This window comes from Echeneis naucrates, chromosome 12 (assembly GCF_900963305.1).
Source record: "Echeneis naucrates chromosome 12, fEcheNa1.1, whole genome shotgun sequence".
Lineage (NCBI taxonomy): Eukaryota > Metazoa > Chordata > Actinopteri > Carangiformes > Echeneidae > Echeneis > Echeneis naucrates.
This window is the reverse complement of record NC_042522.1, coordinates 2,001,370-2,012,896: the sequence shown is the minus strand read 5'-3', so window position 1 is coordinate 2,012,896 and position 11,527 is coordinate 2,001,370.

Genomic DNA, 11,527 nt, shown 5'->3' with positions numbered 1-11,527 from the left:
TACATTATAACCTGTAACTTCTCCATATTAAAATGTCCAAATATGATCAAATATGAGTTGTTCTCTGACACTAACCCACATGTTCCCATCACCTTTAAGGAAAAATGCAGGAATTTAACTGTTGTGACATACCACCTCATTGTCAGTTCTATCTTGTGTATTATTCGTGTGCATTTGTGTTGTGGTTTTACCCGAAGTGTCAAAGTTGACTATCCACCCGGCCTGAAGCTACAGTGATGCCACAGACTGATGTTTTATCCACGTCCCCTTGCAGATTTTTGGCTCTGTCCCTCTTCCCCTCATGAACCATACCAATCCTGCTCATCTCACTTTTCTTCTGGAAGCACTTTACACTTTGCACTTAAAGCCTTTATAGGAGCTGGTACTCAAATATTTTGCTGAGCTTGCTCAGTAATAGCTTTCAGTTATTTGTTTTTTGTCTTTGTGTCATATTTCGTTTATCATTTTTGGGATTTTATTTACAACTCTCTTATTTTGTATGACTTCTTTTTTGCGAGTGAGGCATGGGGCAAGGTCTCTCCCTTGGTGTGTATATTTACATGTGACAATAAAACTGACTGAAAACTGATTTAGGATGATCATAATGAACAAGCTGATTTTTATTTGTCAAAATTATTGCTTAATTTTTGATGTGAGTGTTGTTTAATTTTGATTAGTTGTGACAGCCAGAGGCAGCAGCCCTCTCGGCCTTGACAATGTGCTCCAGCCACAATCTGTGTCAATTGTCGTGTTAATTAATGAATGTGGATGTAGCCTATGAATGAATCTGTTGTCATTTTGGAGACATGATAACTGGCAATATAAGTAGGAATAATGGAGGTTTTATAATCACCAGTCAAAAAGACATCAACAATTGAATGGCTTGTACAGCCATACCATAAATCCTGTTGACATCAAATGATAGTTTTTCACTTCCAACTCAACGGCTGACTTCACACAAATCAGTCTATTAAAGGCATCACTTATAGTGAGATACTGCATATACCTTACAACTGACATACTCCTCTTATATAACCAAATGTCGGCATCAGTGAGTTACAACATTATTCCAGAGGTCCCTGGAGCTAAAAAAAACAAAACAAAAAAACAACTGTTATATTGTATTTTCATCTGTTATGTTGCGAATTTTCATCTGGAAAGATCTTTTACTGCTTTACTTCTCTATTCATTTACTAAATTGGCTCAGGATACTCTGTTTTTTTATCTTAATTAGAAGAAATTGTGTTCATTATTATCTGATTAAGGCATAAGAATGCAATTTATGCTAATTGTTCTTTTAGTTAACTGTGCCCTGGAAATGTACAGCATATTTTTTAATGTCAAATCTATCTATCATCAAGCACATATTTTGATATCAGTCTAGCTATAATGGCTCAGGTATTTCCCTTTCTTTTGTACTTGTAATGTTTGTTTCATAAACTTATTACTTATTAATTTAGTAAAAGTCAATTAATTAATTGTTACTTTTATTGGCAACAAAGCACACTGATATATACATTAGCAAAGACTAAAGGCAGTACATCCACATGTTCCAAAACCCTAAAAACTGGGAAGGATATATTTTATATTGTTCCATAATACATTATTGTATTTTATATTACATTATAATTTATTTATTAATCCATAAACTGTCTTTATACATTGAATTTAAACAAATATTTAAAAAAAATATGAATTTATACTCATAAAACACTTTTCAGTATGAGCTGCGCTGTTAGATTGTTAGAAGTGTATTGTTCCCAGATCACTGAAACCCCTTACCGGCAACAACATGAGAATGGCACAGTTTAAAAAAACTTAAACTTAACTTAAATTGTGAATAATTTAGTTAAAAGAGATTGTTTTACATCACCACTGTGATATCTCTTAGTTGGAAACATTCATATCTCTGTAGAAAAATGTCCAGAACCCTATTGGTGGGAAGCTGATTTACTGGAAGTACAACCATTACAGTCTCAGTACATTGAGCATGATATATACATTAATATGGTTCATGTACATTCATTGGTTGCATATTTTTGCGTGGCACTTATCCATAAAAGTAGATAAATTTCTAGAATTTAAAACAAACAGTCAGACATTTCAGGCCTCACATTTAGCTAGAAATGAATTCATCACACATGTTGCACAGTTTTAAAAAATGTCTCTGAGGTTATTGACCAATACAAAGGGGAGAATAAGTCCAGGAAACTTCAGCAAATTTGGCAAACAGGAAAGAAACAGGACAAAAGTCTGGAAAATAAATAATTGAAATGATCAAACAAATCAGGTTTGGCAGTGAAACAAAGAGAGTTTACTCTTGCTATCTCAAGAGTAGCAGCAGAGTAGCAACCTTTTTGAGCAAAAAGGATAATATTCAGTGTCAATCTTCATCATACAGATGACATGTGAGGGCTTGTATGAGAACAGTGTTGCTTATTGTTTAGGCACATTGATAAAAGTATATCAAACGGTAATGACATTTTATTTAAACTCATTTTCGTGCAGGAAATTTATCTAAAGGGACCCTCACGGAGCCACTGAAATATATATATATATATATAATTTAATTTCAATTTAATTTTAAGTTTTCTTTAAGATAATGAACAATGACAGAATGATGCCAAAGATGCTTGTGCATGGCTAACAAACCTGAATCAGACCCTGTTTTCTTTCCTATTTAATCATCAAGCTTGTTGCATTTCTTCATGGATCATCTTTGGGATTGCTGTCAAGTTTTAATGTTTCTTGATCTACAACAAAAACATTTTATCTGCTTTTGTTGTAGAATGGGGTGAAACTGCACCCAAACCTTGTCACACTAATGTATGTACAAACAGCTTTGTCAGATTGTTTTCTCTTCCACTGTCTTCCATTTTTAGCTTCTTTCATTTAATTTCAAGTTGTAAACAGGCAGTTTGTAAGTCATTTCTGCCACAGAATGTAATTTCTTGGCTGCATTTATAAGACGTGAGGTTACACAAAGACATACTCAGGGTTAGGCTACAGTGAGCGGCTGAGACGAGACAGGCTGGAGCTGATAGTAACTAGAAGATTACATGTGATAGAGTTCACTTTGGCATTGCTTTCCACTGTTGGAAACTGTGAAAAAAGGAGTGAAGTTTGCTGCTGAACTTGCCAACTTTCTTCTAGACTGGTAAATTTACAGCCATTAGATTAAATTTGCTAAAATAGCACAATTCCCAATTAGCTCAATTACTACTAAGGTATTGCATTTGACTGTTGCCCAGAATACATAGAACCGTAGCTACAAATGTGATTCATTTTGACCTCAAACACAGCTCAAATATCCTACCTAAAACAGTTTTCCTTCCACCATGGAACACCATGCAGTATATATGTAATATGAATCCATGTGCTTTTGACTGTGGTGCAGAGGTGAATAGGCTTGGATTGTCCCACAGTAAATTTGAACTGATATCTTGGGGGTCAAGTTGAGTTTCTGGATTTCCTTTTGAAAAATAAAAATGACTTATGTTGCAATGAATGCATAAATTGCACCGAGGATAATCAATTCTGTAATGAAGTGAGCATATAGGTTAATATTTGGCAGCTTAGACAGACAGTGAGGTGTGGCGAGGGATGATAGCTACCCTTCAGCTGACAAAAACTGTCTATCTGTGGTCTCTGTGAGATTTTTACACTGAAGTGCTGACACTGTAAATTCTTCACAGTTTGACAAAAGCATTGACAGAAAATGTGCACAGGGACTGAGACACTAAAAATGTCACATTGCTTACTTTTTGAGATACTATACAGTAGATATAGATACTGCATACTGATAACTCCCGTCCAGCCACCAAATCAACATTTAAAGGGAAGAAGTCCCGTTTAACCATTGTGCATATCTCTAAAACTCATTTTAAAGTGCAATCAACCTTCAGGCTGGGGCTCAAAACATGATGCTGTCTTAGTACTAACTGCACCTTGCATAAAAAAAATCTGGAAACCAATAGCCCAGATTAATGACTTGTTTACTCCTTAAATCTATAGAAAGATAGTTTCCAAATAGTTATATTAATTTTTTTCTTCATCTTCAAGTGATGTTGTGCAGCCAGGAACTTTGGCTGTTTGTCAAATGAGATAAGACGTTTCCTTAAATTAAATGAGTTGGTTAGATAAATTAAGTAAGCTTTAAGTTTTTGGAATCAGTGGCAAAACTGATTAGGATGACAAATTTTCTAAGTGATACCCAACCCAAGTAAACCTCAATGTATATTCACATAGTATACAAAGCAGTTATGGAGGCAACATTAACTCAGTGCAAAGATGCAAGAGGATAGGAAAACTGTTTGTTGTAGATGCCACAAATTTAAATTTAGAAGAAAAAAAAGCAGTTTCAAGTTCAGCAAAAGATACCCTTATAATTCACTTAATCTCGAAGCAGAACTATGCCAAATTACTAAAGATCAAGATGCCCATCTTCTCCAGGCTTGGCACTGAAAAGGTTATTCTGCGTTGTCAGCCTGGCAGGGTACTGTGCCAGGCCAGTGTCAAGTTCATTAGATCAATCTAGAGTAGCATGTGAGTAAAATACAACCATGTTATTCTAATACTCGCGCACACAACAAAAACACTACAAGACACTGGTTTGTTTATTTAGGCTAGATAAATACCCAGTAGAGTCTTTGGAGGTACTGTATACAGTACAACTCTAAGCCAGAGTATAGTCGAACTGGCCCTTCTCCAGACCATCCAGACCATCTGCCCAAGTGGACGTTGGCATGCTCCTGTAGGGGTCCAACAGGATACGGAAGCATCGCACAATGAGGATGAAGAGAAAAACAAAGAGGAAGATGACCAAGGCAAAAGTTGTCTTCTGTTCAAGCGACATAGCAGTGATTGCTGAATCCGTTGAGGATGAGGAAGAAGATGAGGAGGAAGACGAGGAGGAGGAGAGGGCAACAAAGTGTCCCCCAGCAGAGTACATCAGAGAGGAGAACGAGGAGGTGAAGGGCTCTCCCTCCATCATCCAGAAAAAGAAGTGTGCAGCAGGGGTAGGACAATGGCACTGCAGAGCCCACAGGAGGTGCTGTGGCATCTCTTCACTTCACCCAGCCCAGCCCTTTCAGATGGACCTAATTTTCTGAAGAGACCAAGGACCAAAGAACGGTTAGATCACATTCATATAGGTCTAAAATCAGTTCACCTATAAGTGTTTACCCAATGATCTCAGTTGGTATTGTATCACTGTGCACAAACATTCAAAGACATTCACAGACGAGGCAGGAAAGAAAAACTACTACAAAGTAAGTAACAAAAAATTTTAATAGAGCCACAGCTGAGGAAGAGACAGGAAACAGGAAAGGCAAAGTGAAGTGACATTTCATTATCAGTCCTTTTGAAAAGGACAAACAACCTGTCAGTTAATGGAGTGGGAGTTTCAGTTAAGCCAGGCTACGAACAGCACACCTGGATTAACTTAAAGGTTTTGGCATATTTATTAAGGCCCCAGGATTTTACCCCCATTATGGTGAGATGGAAGTTAATGGTTTTGTTTGTGATGACTGAAACTATGAGCCGCAGCTTAGCACTAATGAACACAAAAAAATAGTATTCAACTTGGGCACAAAGTCTCTGATATTTTAAATCACTGTAGTCTCAGAAGACAACCTCCTTGTTTGGTTTGCCTCCTACCTGTCAAACAGGACGTTTTCTGTGTTTGGTCTCCGCCGCTGACCTGTGGTTTACCCTGTGACCAAGTCTTTTCCCCCCAGGGCTCCCCATTGGTCCCTTAATTATACCTTCTAGGTGCATCTCTTATTATTATACTTCCCCCCCAATTTTAAATACAACTGCCGAACAGCTATCGAGGACTGGATGTCAGATCATATCATCCAATGTAGCCATGGTAACACAAAGTCATCATCACCATCAGTCCTAAATGGCATGTCTGAGAAATTACTACTGTATTGAAGTTTTCTTTAAGTGGCACACAAATAAAGAGGTTCAATCTTGTTTTTTTTTTTTAATCATTCAAAAATCCAAATAATGTAACACTGCGAAATATCTCAAAAATGCCTTAATTACCCATAAGACACTGCATGGGTTGGTGTCCACTGACCATAGTGTGATCAAGGCCAAAGCTGGACCCACCATCTGGAGTCATCGGGACATGGACTTTATACTGCCATTTCTGATTTTCCTCCGGGCAGAATTATTTTTTATCATTCCCCTTTACTGTTGTATCATGGTGATTTCTCAAAACAAGGTTGTAGTCCAGTGGACACATTATCACAGTAAATGCCTTCTTCAAATTGTTTTACTGTCCACTGGGACAACACATAATGCACCAATTTAGGGCCAGACTATAAGATGTGACTTGAGTAATTGTAGTGATTTGCCAGTCACAGACAAATTTCTCAGATCCCTGAAATAAATCTGAAATCAGCACTCCATCATGAAGGGTCCCCTCAAACAGTTCAGAGACATGCCTTAATGTAATTTGTGACTGCAGTTGCAGTCGTTGCAGGATGCACCTTAGAAAAGAGACAAGAAAAGCACACAGTCTAGTGCAACATACACACATTCACAATTTCTTGTGTACATCTTGGGAGGAAACCGGAGCATCTGGAAGAAACCCACACAGACACGGGGAGAACATGCAAACTCCACACAGAAAGGCCCCAGGCCCAGGAACCGAACCCACAACTGTCTTGCTGTGAGCCAATTGCTAACCACTTTGCCAGCATGCTGCCACTCAGTAAACATCTTCCTAATAAGTTTATGGTTTCTCTAGTTTCAAGTCTTCAATGTGTTCATTTATTCATCTATCTTCTACCGCAACTGTTTCTACAGTAGTTATCTGTATGTTTTATCTTGTTTGTAAAACGAAAGATAAGTGCATTTTTTTCTGTTCTCTTCAATTTAACCAGGAAAGAAGAGGTTTGGAAAGGAAGGTGACCGGAAACTCAGGGGTTGCTCTAACAGCCTCAGGTCCTCTGCATGAGGTGAATGTTTAACACCCACCCTCTGCTGCCACCTACCTCTCACTGTACTTACATCCTAACTCAGGGGATACATCCCTGCACGACTGGCCCAAAGGACAGAGTGTGCCCTTCATAGACTCTAAAAGCCAAACTGAATCTGGCCAAAGTAAAACCCCTTCACAAAATTGCACAGTGCATTCCATAGTTTATATATATATATATATATATATGTATATATATATATATATATGATTTATATATTATTATTATTATTGTTATTATTATATTTTTTATTTTGGGGAGATGGGGGGTTAAAGGAGATTCAAAGTCTGATATTATGTCTATTGCAGGAAACAAAAAAATGCAGCTGAATAAACTGTCCATATAACACTATGGATATGAACTGTCAGTCCCACTACAGTTCTTCTTCAGTCTCTTTACTTGAATCTGTGTTGCATTTCAGTCTAGGTCTGACTTAAATGTGAGGATAACATTATAAACCTTACAGATTCTTCACCCAGTTGGTTGACTCATGAAAAAAGTTATAGAAGTTTCAAATAAAAAAATGTTACTTTAGGTGGTATTTTTCTTTTTGTTGCTGAAAGGAGACAATCATTCATTCCCATATAACAAAATTAAAGTGAGCAATATTCTATCAGGCCAAGACTTTAAGTGTCTACTCATGTACAAGATGTATATAAACTATTTCATCCCAAGGATGAAAGAAGAGACAGAAAACTGTCTCATACAAACATCTTTAGGTGTTCCTCAATCACCATGACTTTGCCTTGTAGAAGCTGACGAGCTGTGACGTATCAGTGTTGAGTTTATGGTCTTAGTCTCTAGCAGAAGTATAGAAACGGTCCTGGACCTTCTGCAAGACTAACTGCACAACCATAGTTGCTCCGTCAGGGCACATACACAGGACTTAAGAGAACCAGTAGAATTTTTCCTTTAACCTGCCCACAGCAAAACAGCTGCAACAGTAATTGCTAACTTAATTTATTTTAGCCATGAGCTATAAAACAAAATGTGGGCTTAGTATGACTCCAGATCTTGTTCTATGGGTATTTTTGATGTTCTAGGTCTTGTTCAAATAAACAACATCAATTGTGAGCAAATAATATGATTAAAAATGCAGAACAAAGCATATCATCAGAATACTGCACTTAAAGCGACAAAGTAAAAGTTAAGTGGAGAGATTTCATTATTCAGTATGTCCCAACTGTCCTGTTCTTCCATGTCTGAATTCTTCCACTGAAATACATTTTGCGACTGATCATCTTTAAATGCTGTGCATAATTCTCAGACACATGTAAGTTAATATATGAAGGTTGTGTTGGTTTGGTCCAAACCTTCTCTGACTATCAGAGAAGTACTAACAGTGTTGCAACTGTACACACTGTGCATCACAACTGCAGCTGGACAATAACATTCTGTGTCATTCTCTAACATTCACACACTTAAGTCAACAGATCAACCATGAGCTATTTGAGTTACACAGAAAGGTGCAGCACCAACAGAAAATCAAAGGTGAGGTCTCCCACTAGTACAGTGTCCTGGAAGTTTTTACCTCAAAGCATTCTGAGCAGCAATTTGCTAAACACACAAAGACCACTGATCGGTTGGAAGGAATATGTACATTGTGCAATATAGGAGACAAAACTTACATAGCTGGATACAAGCAGTGTCTCAAAATTCACATAGTTCTGGACAACAGTTATCTTGAGTTTTTAAACATATTCCTGCTCCAAATAACTTGAACTACATCCCTCCATGGAGGGTCAGACAGCACATCTTCTCCTGACTCAGGCTCAAGTTATATTGACTAGCAACATATTCCAACACAGAAGTTTCAGATGACATGCAGTTGCATAAGTCAGTTATTTTCACTGTAACAGTTGTTGTCTTAAATGAAAAACCACACACTTTTCGTTGTCACATCCACCCTGGATGCTCCTGCTCAGCTCACTGCCTCAGTTACTCTGAATGGATGCTGAGATCCATCTGCAGCTTCTGTCAGTGCAGCACAGAAAACGCCAGCTCATGGCTGAGCAGGAGGTGAAGTGAAGTTGGCAGCAGTTATCAGCCTGAACCTGACAAGGACACTGTCACCGCAACACTCTGCTTCGAAAGCAGGTCTCACATGTGATGTGCAAACGTGAAAGATGAACGCTGCTGCTGTGGAGACAGGCACACATCAACATCACTCAACAAGTGCAAAGCCACGCAATCCTGTCCAGAGCTGCCGGCAGCGGGGACTCACAGAGGGGGCATCTTCCCCTTACCTGCCCGCCTCACTGTCGGTGGCATCTGCGGCAAACCTGCTTCAGGAGCGCGTAGGAGGTCGGCAGACGAAGGGGGCCGGGACCAGAGCTCCACATCCCCGCAGCTCCGCAGCTCCGCGTCCCCGCACAGACCGAGAGGCGGCACCGACAACACAACACAACGCTGTGCAGCGGCAGCAAAACCAACACTCAGGTATTAAAGCGACCAGCACATTTCCCACTCTGTTAGTCCGCTGACAGCTCCAATACTGCCATTATTACAGTACACAGGACAACTCCAGACCTTCAGTGTGTCCATGTTAATCCTCTGTGACTTCACTTAGTTCGACAACAGCCAGGCAGCAGTGTGAACTCCACTTCATCTTCATAAGGGAGTACATGTACCTCACTCTGTTTTCCAGAAGATTAAAACGGCTAAAATCAGGTTACAAAGGTGTAAATGATGCCAGGTGGTGAGTCAGCACGTTGCAGTAGATTCACATGAGCTGCCATCCCTTCATATCATTCTCCCAGTGCCAGCAGAGTTTCTGCCCCGGAGCAAATTTGAATCATGCTGTACCCTCTCCTCATTTGTGTGAGAGAAGGATTTTATTCACAACACTACAATGGATTGTGAACTGATTGTGCTGCTGTAACTTTTAGATTTAAATGAAGGGACTTTATTATACAGTGCATCCGGAAAGTATTGATACCACTTCACTTTTTCCACATTTTGTTATGTTACAGCCTTATTCCAAAATGGAGCAAATTCCTTTTTCCCCTGAAAAATTCGACACAAAATACCCTATAATGACAAAGTGAAAAAACTTTTTTAGAACATTTTGCAAATTTATTAAAAATAAGACACTCAATTGTTGCATATACATAAGTATTAACACCCTTTACTCAATACTTGGTCGAAGCACCTTTGGCCGCGATTACAGCCTCTGGTCTTCTTGTGTATGATGCAACAAGCTTGGCACACCTGGATTTGGGGAGTTTCTCCCATTCTTCCTTGCACATCCTCTCAAGCAGTGAGGTTGGATGGGCAGCGTCGGTGCACAGCTACTTTCAGGTCTTTCCAAAGATGTTCAGTCGGGTTCAAGTCTGGGCCACTCAAAGATATTCAGAGACTTGTCCTGAAGCCACTCCTTTGTCTTCTTGGCCGTGTGCTAAGGGTCATTGTCATGCTGGAAGATGAAGCGTCGCCCCAGTCTAAGGTCTTGAGTGCTCTGGAGCAGGTTTTCATCAAGGAAGTCAATGTACTTAGCTGCATTCATTTTTCCCCTCGATCCTGACAAGTCTCACAGTTCCTGCCACTGAAAAACATGCCCACAGCATGATGCTACCATAAATGCCTGACTGGTGGAGGGCTGCAGAGATGGTGGTCCTTCTGTAGGGTTCTCCCATCTCCTCAGAGGAACGCTGTCAGAGTGACCATCGGGCTCTTGGTCACCTCCCTGACCAAGGCCCTTCTCCCCTGCTTGCTCATGTTGGCTGGGCAGCCAGCTCTAGGAAGAGTCCTTGTGGCTCCAAATGTCTTCCATTTCTGAATGATGGAGACCACTGTGCTTTTTGGGATCTTCAATGCAGCAGATATTTTTCTGTAACCTTCCCTAGATCTGTGCCCCGAGACAACCCTGTTTCAGAGGTCTACAGACAATTCTTTCGACTTCATTCAAATGTTGCATATAAATAAGTATTCACACCCTTTGCTATAAAACTCAGAATTGAGCTCGGGTGCATCCTATTTCCACTGATCAGCCTTGAAATGTTCCTCCAACTTGATTGCAGTCCACCTGTGGCAAATTCAGTTGATTGGACATGATTTGGAAAGCCACACCTGTCTATATAAGACCCCACAGCTGACAGAGCACATCAGAGCACAACCCAAGCCATGAAGTCAAAGGAATTGTCTGTAGACCTCTGAAACAGGGTTGTCTCGGGGGACAGATCTGCTATGTGTATGTATACATAGCTATGTAAGCTATATATTTCTCATTGAATAAAACTACATTAAATTGATTGCGTATTCCTCTTCAGTATTGTCATTGTTACCAACTATGTTTCCCTGACAACAGCCAACTGAGACAGTAGTTAGTTGAATTCACATGTTTAAGGTTAACTTTCACTTCCAGGGAGGATTGACAGCAGTGGACTGGACTGAACAGTGACTGTCTCCTGGAAAAAAAAAAGAAAAGAGGAAAAGACAACACACAGAGCTGGCTATTTTTATTGGATAATATGTATTTCTGATTAAACAAAAACTACACGAAATAGATTGTGTATTCCCCTTTCATATTTCCATTA